General features: G+C 39.2%; 1 pseudogene; it reads right to left on the bottom strand.

The window, feature by feature from the left end:
• Window positions 1-5,351: 5,351 nt before the first annotated feature.
• LOC129499271 (U2 spliceosomal RNA) lies at window positions 5,352-5,531 on the bottom strand (annotated as a pseudogene).
• Between the last annotated feature and the right edge of the window lie 9,742 nt (window positions 5,532-15,273).

Here is a 15,273-nt window from a genome sequence, read left to right as displayed (position 1 = left end):
TATGAATTATGAATCTTAAGATTACTTTAGTTGTATACCAGGGTTAAACAGATTAATAAATATGTGATAAATAATGAAAGCCAGGTTTCTCAATGTTGAAGAAGGAAGTTAAAAATAAGAAAAATGGGAAGGCTAGAATGAACTCTATGGTACTGGATTAGGGTTAGAGGTGTTAATATGGACTCATAATTTAAGATACTTATGCCAATAAGTAATGTTGTATGTGTATGCATAAGTTATTATAAATACATGTATATAGTACTCTTCATTGTAAGGTGTTTGAAGAGCTGGTGCTATAGCAATGAACATATCTTTTTTCTAAATACCATGTAAAGGACCCAGGGCTCATGGGTTCATTGGAGAAGTGGCTGATTCCAGGACTGCAGCAGGAAAAATGCAAGAGGGTCCTAGAGTGCTGTGGGTGCTGGAAAGTAAAGAAGGGCCAAAAAATAAAGAAGAGATGGTTAAAGGTGATATACAGATAGGTAGATAGACAGACAGATAGAAGATAGAGACAGAGACACAGAAAGAAACAAAAATCACCAGAATAATGACCCCAGGTAAAATCCACTAACAAATATTAAATCAGATATGATTTTGAGCTACATCAATTCTAATGCAGTGTTGTAGGACAATAAAATCATTGTGTTGTTGCATAAAACAATAAATTCAAATAATTCCATGAAAGTACATTTCAACATCTATTTAGAAATTAGCTATAGAAGAAAAGTGGAAAATTCAGAATTATTTTGCATATATGATAAATACTGGGCTTAATGCTTAAAATTTGCATGGATTAAGTGATTGGCTAAATCCACCAATATTTTGTGTTAACTTTGATTTTATTAGTAGAGTCATATAAAAATTTAATACTTTATTTCAAATACACTGAGAAAGTCTGGTTCATTCCATTGACAAAAAGTAATTATTGAATATTATTAAACAAGTGAAATTATTTTAAGTGATCCTACTTCCATTCTCTGAGTTCCCTTTCCCTGACCCTATGCCTCTTCATGCATTTCTTATTTGATGACCAATAATACCACTGAGTTACTCAAGCTAGAAATTTGACTCATTTCTCTCCTCATTCAGTTCATTCACTATGTTCCCAAGTTATGTGGATTCTCATAAAATTAATCACATATTTCCATCCTTGCTAACACCTCAGTTTAAGATTGTTTCCTTACTGAGTTACAGCAACCACCTTATAACTTATCTTCCTATCTCACTCACTTCACTCAACTGTCAAAGTGATCTTTCAAAGATACAAATACGAATTTCCACTCTCTTCCTTGAGACCTTCCTGTAAGTCTTGAATCTATGTAAGAAAGCTCCTATGGACTGCCTTTCCTGTTATAACCCTTATTTATACTTCCAGCTCTAATGATTATTTGTGGTTCTCTGAAGGTCACACTTTCCTAAAATGGCTCTGTGCCTGCTCCTTCTCTCCAAAAAGACCTCCCAGTGTTCCCTCCTCAATGTCAATGACTGTCAGATTCCAGTTTTCTTTAAAGTCCTGCTTGGCTATCAGCTCCTCTAGAGTCCTCTCTTGAAACCTAAGAGTCAGGAATTGGCACCCCATCTACTGGTGCCCATATCCTTTACTCACTCTTACCATATCACTTTGCATAGTGTTTTTTAACTGCCTGCTTTGGTTATCTGCTCTCCTCTGTACTGAAAAATCTTCTAAGATAATGACATATTTATTATTTCTTTTAAGACAGGTGCCCAGAACTGTACCTGTCAGTACACATTCAACAATTAATGAAAGAAAGAATTTTTTAAAAACCTAGAGCACACTGAGAAAACCTGCTTGTCACCATTGTAAGTTGCATTATCAAATGATTTACAGTGGCAGTTTTATCACATACTTGTGGTTGCAATTATCTGCAACAATCAAGATTTTCTTATAGATCCCAAATTAAAATAGCAAGAGTTTTTATTTTCCTTACATGGGTTATTTTCTCACTATTTGGTCTTTAAGAAAGTTACTGTTGAAATTTATCCCAAGTGAAAAGTGTTAGCTTGTTTTTATTAATTAAAGAGCTCATAAAACATCTACTTAAAATTGCACTGAGCTTTATTTACCTTAAATACTAAACTTATAACTTTTTCATTTAGAAATATGCTCTGAAAGTCTTGTTGAATTTTCTCCTTTTAAAATCTGGAGGATTAAGGGAAGGGATTCATGTTCATGGACTACATGAGTTTGTAAACGATGGACAATGAATCCTAAGTACATACTTCCATTGAAGTCCTAAAGCAGATTTTAGATGCCTCTTAGGCTACTGATCTTCCCTCTCTCTTGTTCTGGCTCTCACTAGGCTCTCTGTCCACACAGATGCAGTGTAACAGGACCTCACATCTTAACTTCCTAGCACATGTCTAGCCCACCATCAAAGCTTCCCTCTCAATGTTGTTTCAGGATCCTGCTTGGTGCTCATGCTAGCTCACACAGGGACAACCTGGAAGTTCAGAGATTAGTGTCCTGCAGGATGAACATCTAATCAATTTGGTAAAGGGGATTGGTAGATAAAATAGATAAAGGGCTTAGTAGATAAATTCCCCTTTGCCCTCTGAGAGATGGTCCTAAGCTGTGTGGCACCATCATAATGAGTAGTCAGTCACAGAAGTGGCCAGTTCTGTAATTCATCTTTGTATTGGTTCTCCCTCCTTCTCTGTCTCAGCCCACTTACTCCCCACTTCTGCTTTCTGGGTTAGACTTTCCAAAAAAGTAATGGCACATAAACCTTCCACCACAGGATGTACATTGTGGGAACCCCAGGCTAAGAAAACTTGTCTAGGAAATGTCATGTCTTTGCATGTGTGTATTCTTTGGGTTAATCTTGGGGTTGATAAAATTCTAAGTCTTGGCATAAATCTTTAAAAAAAGATAATTTCTTCTTTAACTTGGCATTCCAACATCTAAATTTACTCTATATCATTAATTCAAAAGAAGCAGATAGTAATTTTGCACCCCATTCTCATTGACATTTAGCACTATTCTATATAGCTTAATTCTAAGAATCTGACTATGATCTATACTTAATATTTCTTTTGATTTGATAGTACTTTTAGACATAGCCTATACCTCTAAAATCCTGCATACCTATAGAATTTTATTCCACATAAATGCAGTTCAATTTGACATCCCTGCTGCTGCCCTGTTGGTGCTATTGTTATTTCTAAGCACAAGATTCTTTGCCAGCACCAGATGTGGATTGCAACATTGAGATTTCACTACAGGGCAGGAGGATAGTATATATAACTCCACAAGTCATGCAGATATGTTGTAACAGGTGCCTGAAAAGGGGGCCTAAAGGTGCAGAGAAGAGGTGGGGCTTCATCATTCAGTGTAACTAGAGAAATCAATTTCAAAGAGGGGGCACCATTAAACTAGAAGTGTGCACAAGAAAGTCATAGTTAATAAATATTTAACGATGATCCACATAATGTAAAAGTCAGCTGAATTGCTGACATTGACACAAACTCTCAAGGAGTCCAAAGCAGCAGTGAGAAAATGTTTCTTTGGGGGGGGAGGCGGGGCGAGATGGCTGAGGAATAGGGTCCCCAACTCACCTGTCCTGACCAAATTAGCTAGGTAACTTTCAAATCATCTGGAAAACCTACGAATTTGACCTGAGATTTAAAGAGAGAATAGCTGGAATGCGGCAGGGAGAAGAGTTTGCACTTCTAACAAGGTAGAAGGGTGGAAACAAAATATATAAAAAAGAATCAAGTGGAGGAGGGGCCCTGTGAGGAGACAGGCTAAAGCCAGACAGTGAAAGCCTCCAGCACAAGAAAAGCCCAGTCCCAGAGAAGGAGGAACTTTAAAAATCCACACCAGATTCTTCCCAGATGGAAACATGCTTAGCAGGGAAACCAGGCAGAACCGCAGGAGGGGCAATGGAGCTTCCACTCTCCTAGGGTCACTAACAGAGGATGTGTGCTGGGGGAGAGTGAACCACACACTGCGGGCCAAGCACAGTAAAGGGCTGGAGAGCACCCGGCAGGGCCTTGGAAGCTTAGGCAGGGGCTCCGGGCAGAGGGGGCTATGCCCTCCTGCCTTCTGGAGCTGGGGCCCAGGGAGTGCAATTTCAGCAGGACAGGCCCCAGAAAGCAGGGTGCTGGGGGACACAGCTCAAGAGTCTGCACTCCTCCTGGGACAGGTGGAAGTGGGGAGGGCACAGACAGCGAGGAGGCTCCTGCCGCCAGGCGCCCCCAAGCTGTGCAGATCAGCACCCCCCCCCCCCAAGCATCCAGGCCAGTGCAGACTGGGAACTGCTGGGGGAGCTGATTCCAGAGCTGGAGAGCTGGCCACTGCCAGTGTGGTTGTTCCTCCTGGTGTCACCCTGTGCCTGGGACTTAGCAGGACCACCAGGGAACAGGAGCCTCAGAGGATAAACAGCTCCCACTGAGCCATGTACCCAAAAAGGGGCGGGGCAGCTCCCCCAGGTGCATACACATGAGAATCACCACAGCAGGTCCCTCACCCAGAAGACCAGCTGGAAGGACAGGAGAAGCGCAAGTGCTTGACAGAGCAGCGCTGGAAATCTCCAGGGGAGATCGAGGGATTTACAGTATATAGAACATAGACATGGCCAACACGCACATGAGAAAATGCTCTGCATCACTTGCCATCAGAGAAATACAAATCCAAACCACAATGAGATACCACCTCACACCAGTGAGAATGGGGAAAATTAACAAGGCAGGAAACCACAAATGTTGGAGAGGATGCGGAGAAAAGGGAACCCTCTTGCACTGTTGGTGGGAATGTGAACTGGTGCAGCCACTCTGAAAAACCGTGTGGAGGTTCCTCAAAGAATTAAAAATAGACCTGCCCTATGACCCAGCAATTGCACTCCTGGGGACTTACCCCAAGGATACAGATGCAATGAAACGCCAAGACACCTGCACCCCGATGTTTCTAGCAGCAATGTCCACAGTAGCCAAACTGTGGAAGGAGCCTCGGCGTCCATCGAAAGATGATGGATAAAGAAGATGTGGTCTATGTATACAATGGAATATTCCTCAGCCATTAGAAACGAAAAATACCCACCATTTGCTTCGATGTGGATGGAACTGGAAGGTATTATGCTGAGAGAAATAAGTCAATTGGATAAGGACAAACGTTATATGGTCTCATTCATTTGGGGAATATAAAAAATAGTGAAAGGGAATAAAGGGGAAAGGAGAAAAAATGAGTGGGAAATATCAGAAAGGGAGACAGAACATGAGAGACTCCTAACTCTGGGAAACGAACTAGTGGTGGTGGAAGGGGAGGTGGGCAGGGGGTGGGGGTGACTGGGTGATGGGCACTGAGGGGGGCACTTGACGGGATGAGCACTGGGGTGTTATTCTATATGTTGGCAAATTGAACACCAATAAAAAATAAATTTATATTAAAAAAACCTGCATCCTCGGTAAAAAAGAAAAAAAAAACTTGTGTTAGTCTTCCACATACTACTGGGACATTAATTGTATAGAATGGATTGCACTTGATCTTAGCCAAAAGGCCGAGAAGCGATTGTATAGAATGGATTGATCTATCAATGAATGGTAACAGAAACATACACAATCTCCCATCAATGTCTTTCCCTCATGGCAACCTGCAACCCTACTCATAGACTTCTAGCTCCCAGATTCCCCTGACACCCTACCCATATTGACCATAATTCACAGTCTTAATTATTTTACAATGTTTGAATGATGCCAGCTGAGCTTGCTGCAAAGCAAAAAGAGAAAGCAATAGCTTTCATTTTATAGGATAAAGTTTAAGGGAGATTCTAAATAAATATTAGACACTCTGTTGAATTGTTTTTTCTCTGTAAAGAAAAACTGGTATTTATTTATTTTTATTTATTTATTAGAGCACTGTTGTGCTGATTTCAAAAGTTAAGATGGGAAGATTGTTTAGGTAACATATAACACAATTCAACTTTAATCCTTCACATTTAAAATGTTTTTAATTTGGAAAGTGATCAGCATTTCCTCCATTATTTCTTGCAGTTGTCTAGTTTTGTTTCTGTATAGAACTTTGGAAAATATAAGCAACAACTTTTTTTTTTTTTTGCTTTCCTTTCACCATGTTCATACTTTGTGGTGGCTTCTTTGGAGTTCTTACTAAATGCATTCCTTCTGTTAATGGTCTTACTGCCTCAGTTGTCTACATGTAGTTGCAGTCCTGGAAATGAAAACATCCTTATGATACTATGTATCCTCTCCTACAGTGGTAATCGGGATGGGTCCTTTGAGAACTAGTCAAACAGAAGATCAAGCAATGACAAGAAGTTGTATATATTACCATAGATTATATTATTTTGTACCAAATATCCCATTTTCCTCTTTGCATTGACTTTCTCTGGGCTGGGGGTGAAGGTTGGGGGTTACATAAACCATGTGACTTGCTTCAGCCTTAGCATGTGAAAAGTGATGTGTATCATTTCTGGGCAGCAGCAGTTAGGTGGCTAATTGTATCTCTTTTACTCTGCCAGGATCATTGGCAATGTTTCAGATAAAGAGTGTCAATTTGGGTCCTAATAGAAGATGATGTGGGGCAGATGGAACAGCAACCAAACTTTGATAAAATCATAATTACATTTTCATAAACCACTGAGATTTTGAGGTTGTTATTAAAGCACAATTAAGCCAAAATTGACATGTGTATCTTTCTTCAAAGAGTTCTTTTTCTAAGAAAGGTGTCCTGCCAAGTGTGGTAAGCAGAATGGCCCCCAAAGATGTCTCTCCCAAAGACATTCCCTAATCCCTGGAACCTGTGAATACGTTATGCTTCATGGCAAAGTGTGTAACTAAAGCTACTGATCTTAAAATAGGAAGGTTTTCTGGATTATCCAGGTAGGTCCAATCTAATCCCATGAGCCCTTGAACAAAGGAAGAATTCTCTGGCTAGTGGTAAGAGAAGTGCAGCAAAGGTGAAGTCAGGGAGATGATTCAAGCATGAGAAGGATTCCACGGAGCTGCTGCTGATGTGAAGTTGGATGGGTGTGGTGGGGAGGTTCAATGTTACTAGGAGCACAGGTGTCTGTAAGAAAATGAGAGAGCCCCTCCCATCTGATAGTTTGCAAGAAAATAGGGTCTTCAGCTCCATAACCACAGGGAACTGAACTTGGTCAACAGTCTGAATGAATGAGTTTGGAAGCAAATTCATTCCCAGAGACTCCAGAAAGAATGCACGAATCACAGAAAACTGATTTTGACCTTGTTATAGTCTAAGCAAAGAACCTAGCTGAGCCACATTGGACCTAGCATTCTGACCTACAGATCTACAAAATAATAAATTTGTGTGTGTCTGTGTTTTAATAACTGAATTTGCATTAATTTGTTATAACAGCAATAGAAAGTGAAAACGTCAGTTTTACAGTTTGAATAGTAATATGCATGGACTAGTAAAGGGACACATATCTTTCCAGGAAGATTAAATGATTTAACTGAATTAACCTTGGTGGTCAGTTACCAGAAAAAGCAAATGCTGATAACAAGATCTGGCTTCTTAGCTCCTAGCTACTCCACTTAATGGCAAATTATATAGTTGTAAGGGTTACCTAACCTACAAAAGATAACTAAACATATTTACTTCAAAGTTATTGGATAAAGTTTTCTTTAAGATTTATTTACTTGAGGGTGAGAGAGAGAGCGAGAGAGTGAGAGCAAGTAAGTGCGTGCTTGAGCTGGGGAGGAAGGGGAGTGGGGAAGGGAGGGAGAGAACTTCAAACAGATTCCCTGCTGAGTGTGGAGCCAGATGCAAGGTTCAATCGCAGGGCCCTGAGATCATAACTAGAGCAAAAATTAAGAGTCTGACACTTAACTGACTTAGCCACCCAGGCACCCCAATAAATTTTTTAAAAGTAAAGGCACAAAACAAAAAGTAAAGGCACATAATCCAGTCCCTGATATATGATCAGTGGTCAGATATTGATAGTTTAATAAATACAGAGATCAACAACTGAATAAAAGTCACTGAAACTTGCCAAATGACCCTCTTAATAGGAACATTAGGCTTCTTATAACAAGACAAAATAATATTTTATCCTAATCCATGCCTACCTGCTTGACAAAGACAACACTGATATTTTTTAAATAGTATAGGAATTATCCCACTGATATATTTGATTAATTGTGTTTATCTATTTACCTTTTGGTATCTATTTTATAATGAAACATTTGTAATTTCAACCTTTGTCATATCTTCAGGTAATGTTTACAAATCCGATTGTGTCATCATTTCTAACTTTGCCAGGTTAGCCCATTTGCTGAGAATATTTCCCAAAATTCTGAAAGTATAAAATGAAAGAGAAATGTTGAAGACAATCCTTCACTAGATGCAGTTTCTTACTTATCCAGTCATCCTTTCCCCAAACCAACAATCATTAAGCACCTAGCATTTACTTAGTTCCATTTGTAAGTATCAGAATGAGTAGAGATGATTAAATATACTCATTCTCCTGGTAAAGAGCATAATTAGGAAGCTGAACACTGAAACAATCATGAATGTTCCTTGTTACAATGATATTTTCTAGCATAAAGTATGGGAACAATTAACTCTGCTGAAAGAGTAGGGAAGGTCTTACAGAAGAGGATAAATTTGCTTTGATTCCTGAGTGATTTTTTGCACTGTTATTCATTTGGCACTTGCCAACTCAAAATTTTGTCTTGTGATATATATCATTTCAATATTAGAAGGCTATCAGTATGCAGGCATTTTTGTCAGTGTCTTCTTATAACTGGGCGAGGCAAACTTTTCTCTAAAAAGGCAGATAGTCAACAATTCAGACTTTGCAGTCACATGGTCTCTGTCACAGCTACTCAACTCTGCAATTCTTGGGAAAAGGCAGTCACAGACAATATGCAAACAATAGTATAGAAGTTATTGGTCAGGCTGTGTGCCAATAAAACTTTATTTACAAAATAGGTAGCAATTCAGATTTTGTGTATTGGCTGCATATCATCACCAAACCCTGTCTCATATAATTAAGATAAAAATATAAAATAATAAAAGGGCATTGTGCTTTGTACCAGGGCTTATGAAGACACTGGAAAAAAAAAAAAAAGAAGAAGACTGGTACTTGCCTTCAAAAATTTTACCAATGTAGGGGTCCCTGGGTGGCGCAGTGATTTGACGCCTGCCTTTGGCCCAGGGTGCGATCCTGGAGACCCAGGATCGAATCCCACATCGGGCTCCCCGTACATGGAGCCTGCTTCTCCCTCTGCCTGTGTCTCTGCCTCTCTCTCTCTCTCTCTCTGTGTGACTATTGTAGATTAAAAAATTTTTTTTTACCAATGTACAATATTCATGTTAAAGGAATTCTACCAAAATTTAAGCTTATAATTGTAGTCTGAGATTCTCAATACCCAGATTGAATTAAGAAACAGACTTAATCTGGCTTCATCTCATTTTGGTACGTTGCTTCAGATATTAACTAACTTATTAGGATTTGTTGGTTTGTTTGGCTGTTTCAATGAATCTGTGTTTGTTCTAGATATTTCAGCCCATTTTTGTCACAAGAAAACATTCATACATTTCTACTGAGTTGTTATGCCCAAGAGAATCCACATTAGGTGCAGTTTTAGGGTAGGTCTATGTTTCTAGATTAGAATCAGAAACAGAGACCAAAAGGAAGAACCATAAGGAATTTCATTTTTATATGTGGTCAGATTTTGTAAAAGGAGAGAAGAACCTGTGGCTCAGAAACCAAGGATAAGGCTGGAGAGGCAGGTGACCAGGCAGTACAGTATCAGGGCCTGAGGCCTCCAGAACCCAGCAGACTCCAGGGTAAACTTGATGTGCTCAGGCAACTTTTCACTATGTAACAATAACACAATATATTTAGGATGTAATTAGTGTCTACTCAGAGTAAGGCTGGGGTTAATGTAGGAAATGAGAGATGTTGAGAGCCTGTTGAAAACCAGGCTTTTCATCCAGCTTCAAATTTGAGATAGGATAGAACCAATACACTGCAAAATTAAAAAAAATTAAATAAAAGAAAAAGACTAGATTCAAGGAGAATAAAGATACTGACCCTATGAGTGGAGGCTTCACACTGGATAAGGCTGGAAAACAAGATGGAAAAATAGGGCAAATAAAGCATAGAGAACTTTGCAAGGAGAGTCTTGATTTTATATGTTACGGAAGCACAATTTAGATTTTTCAGCAGAGGAGTGACATGTTGCTTGAGAAAATAGTTTTTGTTGTCATAATTAGAGATAAGTTTTGGTGTGAGGACAATATTCTTGAAATCCAGTCAAATGGTTTGCTAACCAGAATGAAAATGAATCACCATAGGCCTCGATTCAGAAGGTGTCATGGGGAACAGCAAGAATTCTCTAAATTTTTGACATCCTGAGGAAAGATCTGTCAAGAGAGAACTCCAAGGTTTTGAGTGAAAGTAATTGGAAAAATGGTAATGTTCTCAGAAAAGACAAGGAAATTGAGGAGAGAATCTGATTCAGAGCATATAAGGCAGAGATATCTGGAGGAAGAACTTTCCATTAACTTTCAATCTGGTGCAAATGTGCAAGAGGCTTTCTCTCTCTCTCTCTCTCTCTCTCTCTCTCTTTTTTAAGTTAATAGAGAAGTAACTTTGGAAGGAAGAAGCACTAAGCTTCTAAGTAGCCTCTCTATCAAGAGCATTTGATCACAAAAGTTGGCTTGGTAACATAAGGCTACCCCTCACACCTGACAAACTCACTTCATACAGACTGCTCTCAGCAGGATGTAGAACAAATTTGGCTTCAGGTTCTGGGAGGCTGTGGGGAGCTACACAGCCAATCGTCAGCAGTAACTTGCCTCGGATCTTCCAACTGTCCAGATTAAACAAATGCTACCATTTATTACCTGAGTAACTGTTTTTAAATAAATACCTGTGTGTCAGCATTTTCATCATGAAATACAATTCATCACAGAATGTCATTTTGTAGTATACACTAATAGAGCATAGAGACTAATTTTATGTATCCTGATTTATGAAGAAAGGATTACATAAAAGTGTAAAGGTCCAACGTGTACCATCAGCATGAGTGGACTTTTCCTGCGATGTGAAGGCTGGGATCTCTCTGTGTGCAGTCATGGAATATGAACCTAGAAGAGTGAGTGAGTTCTCCAAGTGTGAGACGGTAGAAGAAGGAGCAGAAAGCGTGCCTGTCCACAGGAAATTGTTTACTGAAGTCTACTCTCCATAAAACCAGGACACAGAGGGGATCGTTGAAGGGGTTTCCCATACTAAACACAAAGGCGAGTGTTATTATATCCTTCCATAATAAAACAAAAGCATTTGAAATGTATTAAATGAACTCTGTAAAACTTTAATAGAATGCTAAGACCATTACCTGCATGAGAGAAATGAACTATATTTTTTTCACCAAGGAAATATTTCCAACTCTTAGGGTAACTACCTTTAGTGAATAGAGTTAGAAATCAACATATCTCTAGAAGTCTCACTATCTTGATATCATAAACCTTTTGAGGCAACAATGAATTTTCTCTATGATAGCCTCAAAATCCTTTATCGCAAATAATAGGAGGTCTTCCTTAGTGGGAAAGGCAGTAAAGAGAAGAGACAGACAGCTAGAGTAAAGAGTATAAGACTAAGAATCTCAGGGAATAAGTCAGGGGACCTGGGACTCATCCCAACCACTTTCGTGTTGTTTCTGCTCTACTCTGCTTCCTTTACTCTGTCCAGATCTCCCATAGGTTCAGATTCTGCCATGGACACTTGCCTGGACCTTTGTCTCATTTGGCAAACTATCAAACTGTGCTCCAGTTATATGTTTGTTCCCTGGGCAGATCAGATTTTAACACACCTCTTAGAGATGCTGCTTTGTCTAAAGAGTAATTAAAAATTATTCGGGGAACAAAATTGTCTGTTGAAAATACCTTTGCGCAGAGAAGAAATATATTTGCTCAAATTATACACTTTCCTAAACTGACTTGGAAAAGATTGAATTTATCTTTTATAAAACCAATGTCCGTAGTTAGGAGAATTGGATCCTCCAGGGTGGTCCTGGTGTATATAAAATATGCATGTTGTCAACCACCCATATGTTTCCCTTCTCTTGAACTTGAACAGAACCTGTTGCCATATATTTTATCATGACAATTCTCACTTCGGTCAGGAGAGAAGCCAAAGCTTCTCTGGAAGTATGGCAAAGATGTGAACAGCCTTATTTGCTGAAATAATAACAAAGTGCAGCTCAAAGCAGTAAAATGCTAAAAGGTGGAAATATTGTTTGATGTGCTGAAAAGTATAAGAGGTAAAGAGAGAAATCATATTGTAAGAAAGTAGACAGTTTTAACTAGGAAGGTAGAGTAATGACACTGGGGGATTTTGAGGTGGAAGGGGAAAATTTTTTAAATATTGAAATCAAATTGCTTCTTTCTCTTCTCCTGGGAGTAGGAAGGGAGGCTATCTTGGAAAGCAGGATCTGACCTTTGAGGAAAATGAAAAACAAATCACGTAGCCATGACTCAGGCATTGCATAGACGTGCTGCAGAATGATTTACAAAATGACTATAAGGAGAGGTGTCTACCAGAGGTTAGGTACACACATGGTAGCTGATAGACTGGAGGAACAGGGAGGAATAAGGGGAGAGACAGGCACACAGAGCAGAGTTGGTAGGGGAATAAAAGGAAAGAAAGGTAAGAGGAAGGAAGCTTTCATGCGGAAGGATGAGGTCCCTTGTGGGGACTTCACTCCCCATGAGTGAAGGACACTGAGGCAATAAAGATGAAAGTTACTGAAATTGAAGAATTTGAGGAACTATCAATTTTCCACAAATATTCTAGCTAAAGTGCACATGCCAATACAACTCATGTGCCTTCAAAACCACATGAGGTCCCCAGCTTCTGATCTCAGCTCCTTCTGTGGACTCAAGGTATATACTTTCTTCAAAAGTTTATTCGTTAATACATCTTAACTTCATTTGCTGTTTATCCACACTTCTGTATGTTCAAAATGCAACGCATCTACTCACTCACCCTGGATTATCTGGTCCTGATTCTGGTTTCTCCCTCTGCTCAGTGGTCCTCTCTATCCCTTCCAGCCTCTGCCTGACACACAGAGCAAAAGAGCATCTGTGTGATACTACAATATCCTGGAGTGAGGACTGAGGATAGATTATAGAGGCAAACAGTGCACACAGAACATGGGTATTCAAGGAAATATGGAGCCTTGGTCTAAAATGGCCAAAACAGTGGTTATAAAGAGTGAGTGGAGATGCACCATGCTGGGCTCTGTAAGTAGACCATGCAACTCTTGATCTCACGGCATGAGTTCAAGCTCCTTATTGGGTGTGGAAGAAGAAGAAGAAAAGAAGAAGAAGAAGAAGAAGAAGAAGAAAGGAAGAAGAAGAAGAAGAAGAAGAAGAAGAAGAAGAAGAAGAAGAAGAAGAAGAAGAAAGAAGAAGAAGAAGAAGAAAAAGAAGAAGAAGAAGAAGAAGAAGAAGAAGAAGAAGAAGAAGAAGAAGAAGAAAAGAAGAAGAAGAAGAAGGAGAAATAGATTAGTGTAGACCTACATGGGGAACAGTAAAAGAATATAGAAACCTTGGGGAACTTGGGTGGCTCTGCTGGTTAAGGTTCCAACTCTTGATTTCCGCTCAGGTCATGATCTCAGGGTCATGGGATTGAGCCCTGAGTTGGGCTCCAAGCTCAGTGGGGAATCTTCTTGAGATTCTTTCTCTCCCTCTGCCTCTAGGCCCCCACCCCAGTCACAGACTCTCCCTCCCTCTCTTTTTCTCTCTACAATAAATCAACAAGTCTTAATAAAAAAGAATATAAAAACTCAAAGCAGGTTTAAAATAATGTCTTCTCCAGATATCTGAAGATTCATGCAAATTTCCATGCACATATTTTTTTATATAGTTAAAACTTTAATAAATAATCCTGCCACTTTAAATGAAAATAAATTTTGTTCAAAATAAATGGAACCTAGAAAACCTTTTAATAGCCAAATGATAAATAAGATTCATATACAAAATAGTACTATAGATCTCAAAAAGGCTGGGCAGATTCTAAATCCACCTCCACAGAGATGCCATACCAACATTTCCAAAAATCTTCATCTGATTTTTTCCCTGCTCCCTTTAAAAGACCTCTGACAACTGCCTGTGGTATATAAGAGTTAGCTTCCTGAGAGAGTACAGAGCGATTTATAGCCCCAGTCCCATTTATACCGACTTGTCATAATTACTGATAGTTTCCCCCTCGCTCGGAAAAGTATGCAGTTTAGAAAATAAAACACAAGGTCTCCACATATTTAAAGATTTTGACACTTTACCCAACCTACCTTTACAGCCTCTTATTCTGCTATTCCTTCAAAAGCCCTTCAGACACATGGAGTACTTAGTAATTTCTCCACACACTAGATACTTCCATGCCTCTATTCCATTGTTTCTAGTGTCCCAATACTTCTTTCCCACACTTAACTGCCTTTTTATTTAACCATTCAGCAAACTGCAACTTACCTTTCGAATTCTGGGTCAGGTGCTACCTTCACTATGAGGACATCTCCAAGCCTTAAGGATAAAATTGTCATCCTTGATCTGTTATCCACAACAGTGGCACACATCCATTGTAGCATCTATGTCATTATTGTAAACGTATATTTGTGTTTCTCATCAGGCTGAGATCTTTCAGAATATGTTGAAACATGTTCCAAAGAATGTATTTATGAGCTCAACCTCCCTCCAGGAAAACCCTGGTCCTATTCCAGCACTCTCCATCTCAAAGAATGAAAGCAAAAGCTTCAGTTGAAAAAGTCAGAGACCAGATATCACTCTTGACCCTTTCCTATCACCCTTCCTTTCATTTTTCACCCCAGCACAAAATCTTGTAAATTGTATCCTCTAAATCCTCATTCCTATCTTACTCACCAGCATCCATGCAGCAGCCCTCTCTGACCTGAACTAAAGCGATAGCATCCTAGTCAGCCAAGTTACAGATATTCTGGCTTATTCTCTATCTTTTGGTCATAGTGTTCTTTTGGAAAATAAAATTATAAACTCTACTGTTCCCCTGTTAAAATCCCATCATTATTCCCTATTACTTTAAGATAAAGATCCAAATTCTTAGCTTAGCCCATCAATGCCTATTCATCTAAACATCTAACTTTAGCTACTTAATATCTATTCATCCTTAAAATCTCAGCTCAAGTACTACCTTCTAAGGAAGTTTTTTGCCAACTTCACTGAGTTAAATGTCCCTACTCTAGGCCCTCAGAACTGCCATGCACTTCTTGAGCATTTGGCACAGCTGTCAT

This window comes from Nyctereutes procyonoides, unplaced genomic scaffold (genome assembly GCF_905146905.1).
Source record: "Nyctereutes procyonoides isolate TBG_1078 unplaced genomic scaffold, NYPRO_anot_genome, whole genome shotgun sequence".
Classification (NCBI taxonomy): Eukaryota; Metazoa; Chordata; class Mammalia; order Carnivora; family Canidae; genus Nyctereutes; species Nyctereutes procyonoides.
This window is presented reverse-complemented; position numbering and strand designations above follow the sequence as displayed.